We start from the raw sequence: 14,094 nt of genomic DNA on the forward strand, positions 1-14,094 counted from the left end.
ACTTGAATTTGAAGTCTTTGCTAACACTATGCCTTGTATATAGTAAGAAATAAAATTATTGGGCTTCCCTGGTGGCACAGTGGTTAAGAATCCACCTGCCAATGCAGGGGACGCGGGTTCAAGCCCTGGTCCGGGAAGATCCCACATGCTGCGGAGCAACTAAGCCCGTGCACCACAACTACTGAGCCTGTGCTCTAGAGCCCACAAGCCACAACTACTGAAGCCTGCATGCCTAGAGCCTGTGCTCCGCAACAAGAGAAGCCACTGCAATGAGAGGCCTGTGCACTGCAAAGAAGAGTAGCCCCCGCTCGCCGCAACTAGAGAAAGCCCCCGTGCAGCAACGAAGACCCAAAGCAGCCAAAAATAAATAAAATAAATAAATTTATTTAAAAAAAGAAATAAAATTATTGAAAAAAATAAAGCTATACACATATGAGGGTGCAAATGAAGTGTGTGATAATGCAATCTCAAAATAATATCTGCAATCTCAAAGTAAAAATATGGTCTGCAAAGAAAGGTTACTGCCTTGGGCATTTCTGCCAACTTAAATTTAAGGACCTACATTTAAGAACATGTATTTTTAAACTTTTAAAAACTGATATTCTGCTGTATCATCCATCATGATGTGTTATACTGATCTGTTTATTCTTAATGAGATAAGAGAGAAAGAGCAAAAAGAGGTACAGAAAGAAAATATGGGGAAATTTGCCCTCAGTTTCACAATGTGGCTATATATATACATACACAGGTACATATATGCATATACGTACATATATATATATATATACACTACTTTTTTTCATATTTTATTTTATTTTTTAATTTTTTTTTATACAGCAGGTTCTTATTAGTTATCCATTTTATACATATTAGTGTATATATGTCAATCCCAATCTCCCAGAGACTCAGAGGTGAAACTAGAGGGATATCTGGGCAATGGAAAAAAGGCTTGCTAGGCAGTAACCAGAAATGAAGATGGGTAGCAGGCAGACTTAGGTCTTTAAATCCAGGTTTAAAGGAAACTGCCATTTATTAAACAGGAAGAGTCAAACTGTCTTGGCTGGCAGTGACTTTCCATTGAGATGTCATATATTTTTCTCAGTTTAGAAGAGCACAATAACAATGCCAGCGTGAGGCTTTAGACTTGACTGAAAAGAGGAAATAGCTACTGTATTTGTCTTAAACCATATGTGTTGCTGAAAGGCAAATAAATAATTCTCACTGAAATAAAGACTAATAAAGATCTATATGATCTTAAATCTTTAGAGTAGCCACTGAAGTGAGTGCCAGGCTGCATTGTGGACATGAATATAAACAGGTCCACCCAAGTCCATTAGAAATGTGTGAAAAATGCTTGGTGTGGAGCAAAGTTCAGAGAAGCATCCCTCAAGTTTGTGGTTTGGTTGCCAAAGAATGTGAAGAGGCGTATTTACTACAGGGATTCAGCTGCTGTGAGGAACCAAGTTATCACATTCCTGGGTTACATTTACTTCGATACTCAAGTGACTAATGTCTAGTTCTGGAGCACAGAACTGTTTATTGAATTAAACAAACTGGTTTCTTATCTATGCAGATTTAATAGATGGTAAAGCTGAAACTCTTTTCTGAATAAATAGATTTCACTACAAAGAGTTCTGGCAGAAAGAATAGTGATAAATAGTCTATAAAATCCAGATGATTTGGGGAAAGGACGTCTGGTAGAAATGTGTATCATTAAATTTTTAAATGTGGTTTTAAATGAGGCTTGGCTGTAGAGGGAAACATTTTTTTTTTTTTTTTTTCCGCACCGACTCCGCCATGCGAGGGAAACATTTTGTTTATCCACCTTGACAAAACACAAAGATTCTTTCTGGCAGAGCATTTGGTGAATGCAGAGGGGTTCAATTTAATTCCATGTCGTTGAGTTAGATGGGTTTTCATGGACCATTGCAGAAATGTATACCTAACAGAACCTTAAGAAAATTTAGGCTCTAATCTGCTTTGATCAGAGAGAAGGATTTGATGTTGCTGACAGTTGTCTACGGGGATTGCCTTTGTAGAGTTCCCCATACACCCTGATAAAAAAGAACTCAAGAATGTATCTCCTGTGAAATGCATCTTCCGTGAAAAGAACAGGGGCGCTTGAGGGAAACTGTAGTCTGCTTCTGATTGAATGACAGGAATGAGTAGAAAGAATCAATGGACATGAGAGAGAAACTCTTTGGTGAAAACCACAGATCCATTACCCGGCAAACATACATGGTCAGCAAACTTTATTTTTCAAGAGCCGTCTAGTTAGGGAAGAGAGATTTTGTTGAAAAGCGTGTGTGTGTGTGTGTGTGTGTGTGAGGGTGGGGGGAGTTATTTGAGGTCATTGCTCAATATTTTCCACTAACTATCAAATATAAACTGTATACCACACCCCAGTTTGTGCTCAAGATGTTTGGCACCAGCAGAATATTTTGCTGCCCTTTGGAAAAACGATCTCTGCTTGGAAGGTGTTGGGGCACAGTAGTATTTTATAAAGATTCCCTATTTATTCACCCAAGAGAAACCAGGGAGTTTTAAATGGAAATTGAAGGTTGAGTGTGATAGTGATGGTTCCTGGGGTTGGGAGGTGGTAGAAAGATAATTGTTGGATTGCACCTTTCTACCCCAAGGCCTGGCATAGCCTAACCTTGACTAAGAGAAGCATCTTGCCTATCTGTAGCTCCCATGTCATTTATTGCTTAATGCCATAGTTTAAGACAAATGACAATATTCTTTGGCATATTAGGATAAATGTAAGTGTTTTGGTTTGGCTGGAGAAGACACAACAAAAAAAGGGAGTGTTTTGGTAATGAAGGCCTTTGAAGGTCATACTTAAGCATTTGGGTTTTATTCCATTGTCAGCTGGGAGCAAATAAAAATGTTTGTAGCAGGGAGTGGCATCGCTGAATTTTTGTTTTTGTAAAGATCATCTGGTAGCAGTTTGGGAGATATTGCCACAATTGAAGTCAAAGATGGAAGGGCCTTAGGCAGTGAGAGTTAGAATGGAGATGAGGGAGACTTATTTGAAAGACATTCATTTTGGAGATTAATAGAAGCTTTCAGGAAGCTTAGCTAAGCTAGGATAACCTTCACAATAACCTTTTTTATTGAGTTGTCATTGAAAATCAACCCTGGATAGAAAAACTATAGCTAATTTCAGGCATACAAATGTTTTATTCCATTTTAAAGGCAATGGGGTGGGGGAAGAGAAAATTTTTTCTTTATGAAAAAAATACAAAAAAAAAAATACAATTGAATCAAGTGCACAGGAAATGATACCTATTTTCACTCTGCTGGGATCAAGCTCTTTTCATAAAAGGCACTTGCAGGCTGATTTTCATGTCCTACCCTCAGGCTTCACTAGGACAGTTTAAGAGAACACAGCACTTATTTGAAAGGTCAACGCCTACTTACATAACAGTTGATTTAATGCTCCACCCAGAAGGTTGTGTCCGATTTGTACAATCTGTATGGCTCTGTTGATTGTGGGGAGGAAAACAGAGTGAATGATTAACCTTGGGTCAGGGAGAAACTTTCAGGCTTAATTCCTTTGCAAGACTTTAAGATAATGAACACATGGGTACAATTTAAATATCAGGCCATAAAGTGGTCTATCACCTCTGGAATCAGAATGCCTGCCTTCAAATCCCAGTCTATTTCTTCCTGGCTGTGGAATCTTAGACAAATCACCTACTACCTTGAAGCCTCAGTTTCCTCATTTGTAAAATGAGAGTAGTAATAGTTCTAACTCATAGGGTTGCTATGATGATCACAAAAGGAAATCCTCAGAAAGTGGCTAGCTCCGTGCCTGGCACAGAAAGCATGCTCAATAGTTATAGCTATTGATTACTACCAGTTTAAGACTAAAAGCAGTACACAATGGAGGGGGGTAGAGGGAAGGTAGAAAGATAACAGGATTTCTTTTTATCACTTCAGGAGAAAAATGAGAAGATTTAAGTACAGATTTTAAAACTTGTTTTGTGTGTTTTATATTTTGAAAAATATTGATCTGTATTGAGATCACACCTTGTTAGATGCCTGCCTTCTAAAGGCAGTTGGCGGACCCCTATGTCAAGCCCCCAAAGGCCACTGTTATCCCCATATCTGACCAAGAGTGGTGAGAAAATAGACACTGTAAAGCATTATATTTCTCTTACTTTTTAACAAAGCTATTTTCATCTTTTGTTAAAGAGGTAAAGGTCTTTACCTCACTTTTCTCCAAATTTTATCTAAAGTCTGGGAAAGAATCACCACCATTAGCAATGTAATGTTTCAAAGCCTTGGTCAGAGCAGAAATCCCTAAATTTCCTTAAAAAGTGAATTCTATGTATGCAAATAATTTTTTAGCAAGAAGAAGTAGGCACTTAATTTGGTAACCTTGATGCCATAGGACTTCTGTAACTATTTTTGTAGGGCATATGACTAGATAGCTACTGGAGATCTGAAATGTTCAATTTATGTCGTGGATATTTTCATCCACATAAGCAGTCAAAACTAGAGCTTCAATCCTTTTTAGGGTCTTCTGGGCAATGTTATGTCTACTGAAGAACTGATCTTGGAAGCAGCAGCCACAACAGAATACCTACCAGATTATTAAACTGCTCAAAAATAGATACCACCCATGGTTTAGACAGTAAAAAAAGGTTGTACGTTAAAATCGTTAACCATGACCTGAAATCTCTGCAGACAAAGATATGCTTCAGAAAACTCAGGGACACCGAGTGGAAGTTTGTGCTGCTACTGTAATATACCTCTGTTTTCTGTTTCATCATTACTTGGCACTAAAGATGTTTTGGTCTTAATCACATATTGTCAATAACATTGACAGAAGTCTAGGAAGAATACCCAGTTTAGGATAGAAACTGAATTAGCAGCTATTATATGCTTATTTCAATTGGTATCAATATATTTCCTTTCTAAAAAAAAAGAAGGAAGAACACTCAAGTAATTTGCAAAATGTATTGAAGTTGCAGCCACTTCACGAAACTATTCATCATCCAGAGAGGTAGTTAGTGAACTTGGTAAAGCGGGTGGAAGGGAAACTTGTTTTGGTAGCAACGGTAATGTTTTTTCAAGACAGAAGCAAAAACGTCGGGGGAGGTGGGAGGGGCAACAATTCTAGAACTTCCTCCCATTCATACAAGATTACGCCTGAAAATATTTCTGACTTTTTTTCACTTAGAAGGAGATATAGGAGGGAGTATAGGATCAAATGTAGTAGTGGAAGATAAAATAAAGCACCAGTTGAAAGATTTGCCCATTGACAGTAAACAAACCGTTGAGTTCCAGAATCATTATTGCGATGGTTTAGAGACATCCTTCATGAACACTTTTAATTATCTGACAGTAGTGAAAGTAAAGCTAGCAGGCTCAGCATTCCGCTTTATCATGGTCAATCTATATTAGGTGTAGTTTGTTGAGGTCTGCAAAAACAGATGTTGAGGAGACCATTGGAAAAAGAAGCAGTGCAAAAGAAAGGACTCCAGAGACTGAATTATATCTGTTGGAATGGTTGAAGGAATCAGTGAGAAAGGAAGACTAAAGGAGTCTGAGATTGCAGCACTGTTTATAGTAGCCAAGATATGGAAGCAACTTAAATGTCCATCGACACATGAATGGATAAAAAAAAGATGTGGTACATATATGCAATGGAATACTACTCAGCCATTAAAAAGAATGAAATAATGCCATTTGCAGCAACATGGATGGACCTGGAGATTATCGTACTAAGTGAAGTACGTCAGACAGAGAAAGACAAATATCATATGATATCACTTATATGCTGAATCTTTAAAAAAAAATGATAAAATGAACTTATTTACAAAACAGAAACAGACTCACAGACTTAAAGAATGAAATTATGGTTATGGGGGGGGAAGGGTGGGGGAGGAGGATAGATTGGGAGTTTGGGATTGACATGTACACACCGCTATATTTAAAATAGATAACCAGCAAGGACCTACTGTACAGCACAGGGAATACTGCTCAATATTCTGCAATAACCTAAATGGGAAAAGAGTTTGAGAAAGAATAGATACATGTATATGTATAATTGAATCACTTTGCTGTACACCTGAAACACAATATTGTTAATCAACTATGTTCCAATAGAAAGTAAAATAAAAATAAATTAATAAATAAACAAATTAATTAGAAAATAAAGGAGTCTGAGAGCTGTTTTCAGATACTTGAAGATGAGGAAAAAGTAAGACATTTATGCTGTCTTAAGGTCATAAATAGTAAGACATTTATGTTGATTCCAAAGTTGGAGCTAGAGCAAAAAATTAGTTGGCATAATAGCTAGGAAAAGTTTGGCTTAGTGGATGGGATTTCCCTGGTGGTCCAGTGGTAAATAATCCGCCTTCCAATGCAGGGGACGCAGGTTCCATCCCTGGTCAGGGAACTAAGATCCCACGTGCCGCGGGGCAACTAAGCCCACGTGCCACAACTACTGAGCTCGTGCGCCTCAACAAGAAAGGCTGTGTGCCACAAACTACAGAGCCCATGCACCCTGGAGCCTGCGCACCACAACTAGAGAGAGAAAACCCGCATGCCACAACTAGAGAGAAGCCTGCGTGCTGCAAAAGAGCCTGCGCTGAAGCGAAAGATCCCGCATGCCTCAACGAAGATCCCAAGTGCTACAACTAAGACCCGATGCAGCCAAAAAAAAAAAGAAAAGAAATAAATAAAATAAATATTTTAAAAAAGTTTGGTTTAGTTGGAACCAAGAACTTATAGCTGTTCAAAACCTACCAACCAGAATTCCCTGGATGTCCAGTGGTTAGGGCTCCATCCTTCCACTGCAGGGGGCCTGGGTTTGATCTCTGATCAGGGAACTAAGATCCTGCATGTCGCAAGAGGAGGCCAAAAAAAAGAGAAAACCAACCAACAAACCAAACAAAGAGATATTTATTTATACATTGCACTTGAATGTCTGCTGGCGGGGACACTGTAGAAGGCATTGACACCTGCACTCAGGGGGTCCTTAACATCATCCATTAAGGACAAGAGTCTATGATAATAGACATTACTTTTGAGCCCTTATTCTCTATTTACTGCTTAGGAAACTAAAGGTGAGGAAACTTAAGGAAATTGCAAAAACCATTCAGTTGGCGAGTTGGCATGGTTAGATTCTTATTGAAATGTGTAAGTGCCCAAGTTCTTACCCTCTGGGCACCCAAGGTACAAGAATCCTTTCTCAAGAGTGTTTAAGGAAATAGTTTCTGAGAATGACACTGAATTTAGAGAATAATTCTACTTTCCTTTTCTAGAACTGTACCTGTGGCTGAATAAAAAAGCAAAACAAAAATAAACCACTCTTCCCTGCAAATGAGGAAGACTACGTAGGAGGAAGCTCAGAATGATATAAGATAAAGAAACCCTCTTTGTTTTTTGTTTTTTAATTAATTAATTAATTTATTTTTGGCTGTGTTGGGTCTTCGTTTCTGTGCGAGGGCTTTCTCTAGTTGTGGCAAGCGGTGGCCACTCTTTTTTTTTTTTTTTTTCGGGGGCCACTCTTTATCGCGGTGCACGGGCCTCTCACTGTCGCGGCCTCTCTTGTTGCGGAGCACAGGCTCCAGACGCACAGGCTCAGTAACTGTGGCTCACGGGCCCAGTTGCTCCGCGGCATGTGGGATCTTCCCAGACCAGGGCTCGAACCCATGTCCCCTGCATTAGCAGGCAGATTCTCAACCACTGCGCCACCAGGGAAGCCCTCTTTGTTTTTTAATTAGACCCTTTCTCACCACTCCTCACCCGCCCCCCAACCCCCCAAGCCCAGTGGACCCAGCTTGTGAGAACGGTTTTTATCTTTGAGCTTCTGTTGTAGCTACAGTAGTGCTGTGCCAGAGGCCCATATTTACCCAGAATCTATTCTATTCCTGGGCCTGGTTCTAACTCTGCTGTTAAAGTTACTGCAAATGTGGAAAAGTGAAGAACCAAATTACCAGACCAGGAACCAAATTACCAGACCATGGCTGGAACTATCCAGCCATGGCAGCTGGATTCTGAGGATATCAGGCAAACGCATATTCTTTACTGCTCCATAGCAGGTTAAGTCTCAAGTCCCTTTGTGGTCTCTCGTGACCTGGGCCATATGTGGACTGCATTTGCCCAAGAGCCTCTTCTTTCTGCCGGGACCCCACTGTGATTTCTTCTTGTCCTACAAAGGGCAAGGGTACTTTCAAAAGGTGCATATCCACGTCTTGGCTTAACACTTCAGGCACAGGACATAGGTGAGAGAGAAGAAAATCAGAAAGAGGAAGAAAAATTTAACCCAGTTTCTAGTTCTTTTTTTTTTTTTTTAATTAATTTATTCTTTATTTTTTTATTGGTGGCTGCATTGGGTCTTCGTTGCTGCGCGCGGGCTTTCTCTAGTTGCATTAAGCGGGCGCTACTCGTCCTTGTGGTGTGTGGGCTTCTCATTGCAGTGGCTTCTCTTGCTGTGGAGCACGGGCTCTAGGCGCGCGGGCTTCAGTAGTTGTGGCTCGCAGGCTCTAGAGCACAGGCTCAGTAGTTGCGGCGCATGGACTCAGTTGCTCCGCGGCATGTGGGATCTTCCCGGACCAGAGCTCAAACCCATGTCCCTGCATGGGCAGGAGGATTCTTAACCACTGTGCCACCAGGGAAGCCCTCCAGTTTCTAGTTCTGATCAAAGCCCTCCAACCAAACCCCACTGTGAGGCTCTGAGGACTCCATTTGTCCTCACCTAGCAGAGCCCTCAACGGTAACCAGGTTCTTCATGGGAGCAGTGCCCCCTAGAGGTTAGCATGACCCATCGTCACATCTCGAGATTCTCCTCTTATCTTAGATATGTTTCTTATTAAAACAAACGAGAGCTATTTTATCTCAGTACACTACTGTGGATCACTTGTGACCCATCTCTGAACATCTGGACATCTTACTCTATCTATTCCAGGATTCCTTCACAATTATCCCTGATGTCCCAGTTCCACAATAGTTTCTTGTTGGTTTTCCCCATTGGTCCACCCACAAATTCAGATTGCATGACATAGGGCCAAGATTAGGGTGAGGCAAGTGAGGTTGGGTCATGCAAGTACAGAGCCAGATCCTGACTTCACTTAAAATTTTGATATTTTGTTCAGCATGGATCTTTTACATTCATTTTGTTTACTGAGATTTTTGGTGCCTGTTAAATTTTACCTTAATTACCTCACCCTAGTTCCAGCCCTGCCATGACACCTGAGCCCATTGATGTACACGGTACTAGGTAGCCTATCATGTTGAAAGAGCATTGGAACTCAGGAAAGGTGGTTCTAAATTTTTGTTCTACATGTCATTAGCTGCATGACTTTGGATGAGTCACCTTCCCACTTAGGATCCCAGGGGCCAAATCTGAAAAATACAGGTAACATTTAGTTTAAACTTGTATGAGAAGGTCAGAGATGGCAGGACAATGTATTCTAGCTCTTTTACTGTCTATGCCTCCAAGTAGCACCAAATCCAGTGCTTTGCACAGAATGGGTATTCAAAAAATTTCTCCTAGGGACTTCCCTAGCGGTCCAGTGATTAGGGCTCTGCGCTTCCACTGCAGGGGGCTACAGTTGAATGGTTGTAAGTGTACTGGTTGTTTACCCTCGTGATCACGTGGCTGCCTGAGAGCTGTGTCTGCTGCTGCCCAGCATCAGGAGAGAGTGTATCGCTATATCATATACTGCACATTGCTAGCTGGGAAAAGGTCAAAATCCAAAATTCCAAGTACAGTTTCTACTGAATGTGCTTTGCTTTTGCACAATCATAAAGTCAAAAAATAAATTGAATCATCATAAGTCGGGGACGGTCTGTACTTTTGATAATTCAAAAGCCAAGTATTTCTCCAAGTACTCAAGCCCAAGAAAGCAGTCAGAAAATATCCTGGCACCTATACAAGTAACACAATATATCGTCACTAAAACATAATGCAAGCAGTTTATTTCCTGACGAGGAACTTGGAAGAAACTGAGTAGCAAATCACTTGATACAATAAAATTCCTTTTTAAAAATTCTACTTTTAGAACACTTTCCTCTATCTTTTCTGTCCATCACAGATTTTCTCTACTAAGACAAAGTCAGACAAACCACTTCAAGCCTAAAGTCTGATTCCCTGAAATTATGTTTAATAACTCACGTGACTAGTTATTAAAAGAAAAATCTTGGCAATTCTAAGCTCAACTTTAAAGCCACCTAAGAATAGTCATGTTAATAGTAACCATAGATATCTTGAGTCAAAAACATTTTAGTTTTGCTTGCATTCAAGATAAAGTTTTGAAGGTTCTGGAAAGAGATATTCAGAATGGTCATTCTATTACTTCTAAAAAAGTCTAATTCCACCATACCGACCTGGAAAATTGACTGAAAGGCAGTGTCCAGAATGTTCTTTAGAATTTACCTGTCTTTCACTTCGGAACTAGCTTGTTAAGCGACACCTGCGTTGAACTTTACACCAGTTACAGTGCAAAGCAAATCATCTTCTCAAACAGGTTTTCCCAGCTCTAATGTGCTTAGGCAGCAGTTACAGGCCCTGAATTATTACCCTAAAATGGATTTGGTAAGCCTACATTAAAGAGATACATAATATGAACTAATGGTTTATTCAGTGCCTTTTCAACAACCATGAGAAGGGAGTTGATGTGATGTACCCAGAAGGTATCCCAGTCAACCACTTTCACCTGCATTTCCACGGGATGGGCACCGTTCACCCAGGGTACTGAGGTTGGTGCCCTTTGGTGACCTCTTCTGACCTTTGGGCATGCTAAATTTCTGCTCAGCACAAGCTTTCTCCTTGACCATGAGCTCAAGTAAGTCAAGAAAGGGATGTGGCAGCCTAAAATAAAAAGAGGGGGAGTGAATTTGCCCTTGGCTGTTTTAATAGAATTGGGGGAGTATTTGTCCAACTCTGCTTGAGCTGGTCAGAATGTACCCGGGGGTACTGTGTTCTTTCCTTGGAATTAAATTTATGAAGAACAAGGATAAACTGGAGCATGTCCAGAAGAGAGGGAACAGGTTGAAGAGAAAGCTTAAAATGACATCATGGGAGGAGTGTTGAATGAACTGGTGGAAGCTATTTATCCTGGAAAAGAAAGAGCAGGGTAACTTTTTCATGCAGAGAAGGGAATTGTTTTATCTGGCCAGAGAGTAAAGCTAAGAATATGAGGGAAAGAGAAATTTTAGCTCAATATAAAGCAAAACTTTCTAGAGATTATAGTTGTTAAAAATTGGCATTTATTCATTTAGTACATATTTCCTGAGCATCTCCTATGTGTTCTAGGCCCCAGTGAAACAGAAGTGAATAGCAATGAACTGAAGCCATGGAGCTTTCAGTCTAGCACAAAGCTTTGTCAGATGATGGCACATTTCTCATACTTAGAGATGTTTAATGAGACAACCATAAATTGAAGGTTTTTCTGGCATCGAATGTGACTGGACTTAATGTCTAAAGTTCTGCCAACCCTGAAACTCTATGTTTTGGTTACTCTAATGTTACACTTGATGCAGTTTAATGGCTCTCCTGGCCATGGGTCAGGATGTACGGTTCTGATTCTGTGGCTTAGCCATGGTCTTCTATCAGTCAATGCATATATGCAGTGCTGCCTCTGCTAAGTGTAGTTTCATTTTATTTTATTTTATTTTATTTTATTTTATTTTATTTTATTTTATTTTATTTTATTTTATTTTATTTTATTTTATTTTATTTTATTTTATTTTATTTTCTGCTAAGAGGGATGGGGTGGCATGGAGAGAAAACACTATAAAAGTTCTTTCATATGTGATGTACAGTGAAGGGAACAATTTTCTTATGCCCCATATTCACCCTCAAAGATCTGGTTATCATTTCTATTACTTTTATTCTTTTTCAACTTGCCATTATTGCTTGGGGAATGGGAGCTCTTCCTTTACAGACCAGTTTCAATTCTTTAATCTCTTTGAAGGAGGATGGAGTCAGGTGGCTAAAAAGCACAGAATCATAGTCCTTAAAGTAAGATGAGATAGTAGAGATAATCTACTATAGCCCTTTCATTTTATACACAAGAAAACAGAAATTTAGCAGAACACTTTAAAAGACCTGAATATGAAAGACAGAAGCACCAATAACCACTAGAATTTTAGGCAGAATATCGACTTTGGGCAAAGAAAGTTTTATGAAGAATCAAATAGAGGGACTTCCCTGGTGGTCCAGTGGTTAAGACTCTGCCCTCCCAGTGGAGGGGGCACAGGTTCAATCCCTGGCTGGTGAACTAAGATCCCACATACTGCATGGCGAGGCCAAAAAAGAATCAAATAGAACTTCTAGAAATTACAAAGTTAATCTTGAAATTTAATTTAATGGATGCATAAAATTGTAGCTTAGACCCAGTTGAAGGGAGAATGTAAACTAGAAGACATATCTGAAGAAGTTATCCAAAATGTAACACAGAGAGACAATGATATGAAAGATATGAAAGGAAGGCTAAAAAATGAGGAGCAAAGAGTAAGAAGATCTAACATATATCAACTCAGAGTTTCAGAAGGGGATAAAGCCTTGTGTTAACCAGGTGGTTAAAAGTGGATGCACAGGGACTTCCCTGGTGGGCCAGTGGGTAAGACTCCGTGCTCCCCACGGAGGGGCCCTGGGTTCAATCCCTGGTCAGGGAACTAGATCCCACATGCATGCTGCAACTGAGAGTTCACATCCGCAAAGAAGATCTCACGTGCTGAAACTAAGGCATGGTGCAGCCTAAATAAATAAATAAAAAAGAAAGAAAGTAAAAGCCAAGGATCCTTAAAAAAAAAAAAAAAAGTGTATCCACAATCAGAATCTAGTTTATATTCAGATGTTTTGATCATTTAATAATAAAGGATTATAAGATAATGTCCATAATAGTCCTAATCAGGACAGAGGATGACTGATTTGGGTACCACTCAATCTGGTGATTCTCAGAGGTGCCAGATATTCTCTGGAGAGGAGAGGGTCCCCCATTGTTGTCTTGATAGCATCCACAAACCCTTACATCTGTGGTTTAGGAGGAAGGGTTCCTGTGGTCTTCATCTAACTATAGAACAACTCTTTAAGAGAAAAAAATTGGAAGACAAAAATTATCCTAAAAGGAAATCAGAACCATGATTTGTAAAATTATGAAATGCCTGTAAATTTCTCATATTGGTCATGTTTTTGCTATCTAATTATTCTCTTCTAGTGAGTAATAGTAAAGTCCTTAAGACAAAAATAAATTTTTGCGGAGCAAAGAATATGGAAGTTGGAGAGATTTGTGACAAGAGAAGTAGGTAGATCAGCTACTGAGAGAGAGGTAAGTGCTGAGTTTCTGGGACCCCTCAAGGATAAGAGAAAACTGGCAGCTGGTTCAAGCCTGGCTCTGAGGTTGAACAGTAGAAAAAGACAAGCAGGATTCCCCAACAATGTATCACTGCAGTCAACATAATAACTTTTTCCTCCTTACTATAGTCAGATAAGAAATGACAGTGTAGGTAGAACCTTCCTAAGGACAACAATAATATCTCAAAAGCTAGGTGGAGTTGTGTTTCTAGCAATATGGTATTATAGATATTCTTTTAAATCTTTTCACTACAAAAATCTCTAAAAGCCACTGTACTAAATGAAAAAATCATCTTTTTAAATGTATGGCTGAGCTGGCAAGAAAGTAAGGAAAATCCTTAGTTGCCTGAACTGAAATGGGAACAGGAATCTAGAGAGACATCAAAGTTTTTGTCTGTCTTATCGCCCATGTGATCTTTCCTTTGTTCTTACCTCCACGCAAAGCTCAGAAGGTATAACGTAAGACCTGGAAATTTCCTTAAATGCCTAGAACCAATAAGTAACCCAGTTTTTGGTGAGAGGCTCTGTGTGCATATTGGGGGTGCATTTTCAACTCTGCCTTAGCTTCCACTTCCCTTGCATGGAATCTCAAGGTCATCCAGAGGTGAGAGCTTAGGGCCTTTTTAGGTCTTTCTTGTCAGTGCACAGAGCCCTGGGCATGAGCACAACCCTATACATGCAGGTGGCCTTCTTGATTCAGAAGCTTCCCAAAGCCCCTCTGTATGTCTCATTCTGTTTTTAATTTTTTGTTAGTCTAATGTTTTCCCCCAACTGGT

The 14,094-nt window shown here is 39.7% G+C and overlaps 1 protein-coding gene across 2 annotated transcripts in view; it reads right to left on the reverse strand.

Moving 5' to 3' along the window:
* GPR1 (G protein-coupled receptor 1) overlaps positions 1 to 14,094 on the reverse strand; it is a 75,989-nt gene that overhangs the window by 8,522 nt on the left and 53,373 nt on the right. Inside the window, exon 6 of one of the 2 annotated variants that reach the window (XM_036858033.1) lies at positions 3,424 to 3,485. The exons of the other annotated variant lie outside the window; for it this stretch is intronic. The gene's annotated coding sequence lies outside the window, so the exon portion shown is untranslated. The remainder of the gene's footprint in view (positions 1 to 3,423; positions 3,486 to 14,094) is intronic. 2 annotated transcript variants of the gene reach the window in all.

Source organism: Balaenoptera musculus, chromosome 7 (genome assembly GCF_009873245.2).
Source record: "Balaenoptera musculus isolate JJ_BM4_2016_0621 chromosome 7, mBalMus1.pri.v3, whole genome shotgun sequence".
Lineage (NCBI taxonomy): Eukaryota > Metazoa > Chordata > Mammalia > Artiodactyla > Balaenopteridae > Balaenoptera > Balaenoptera musculus.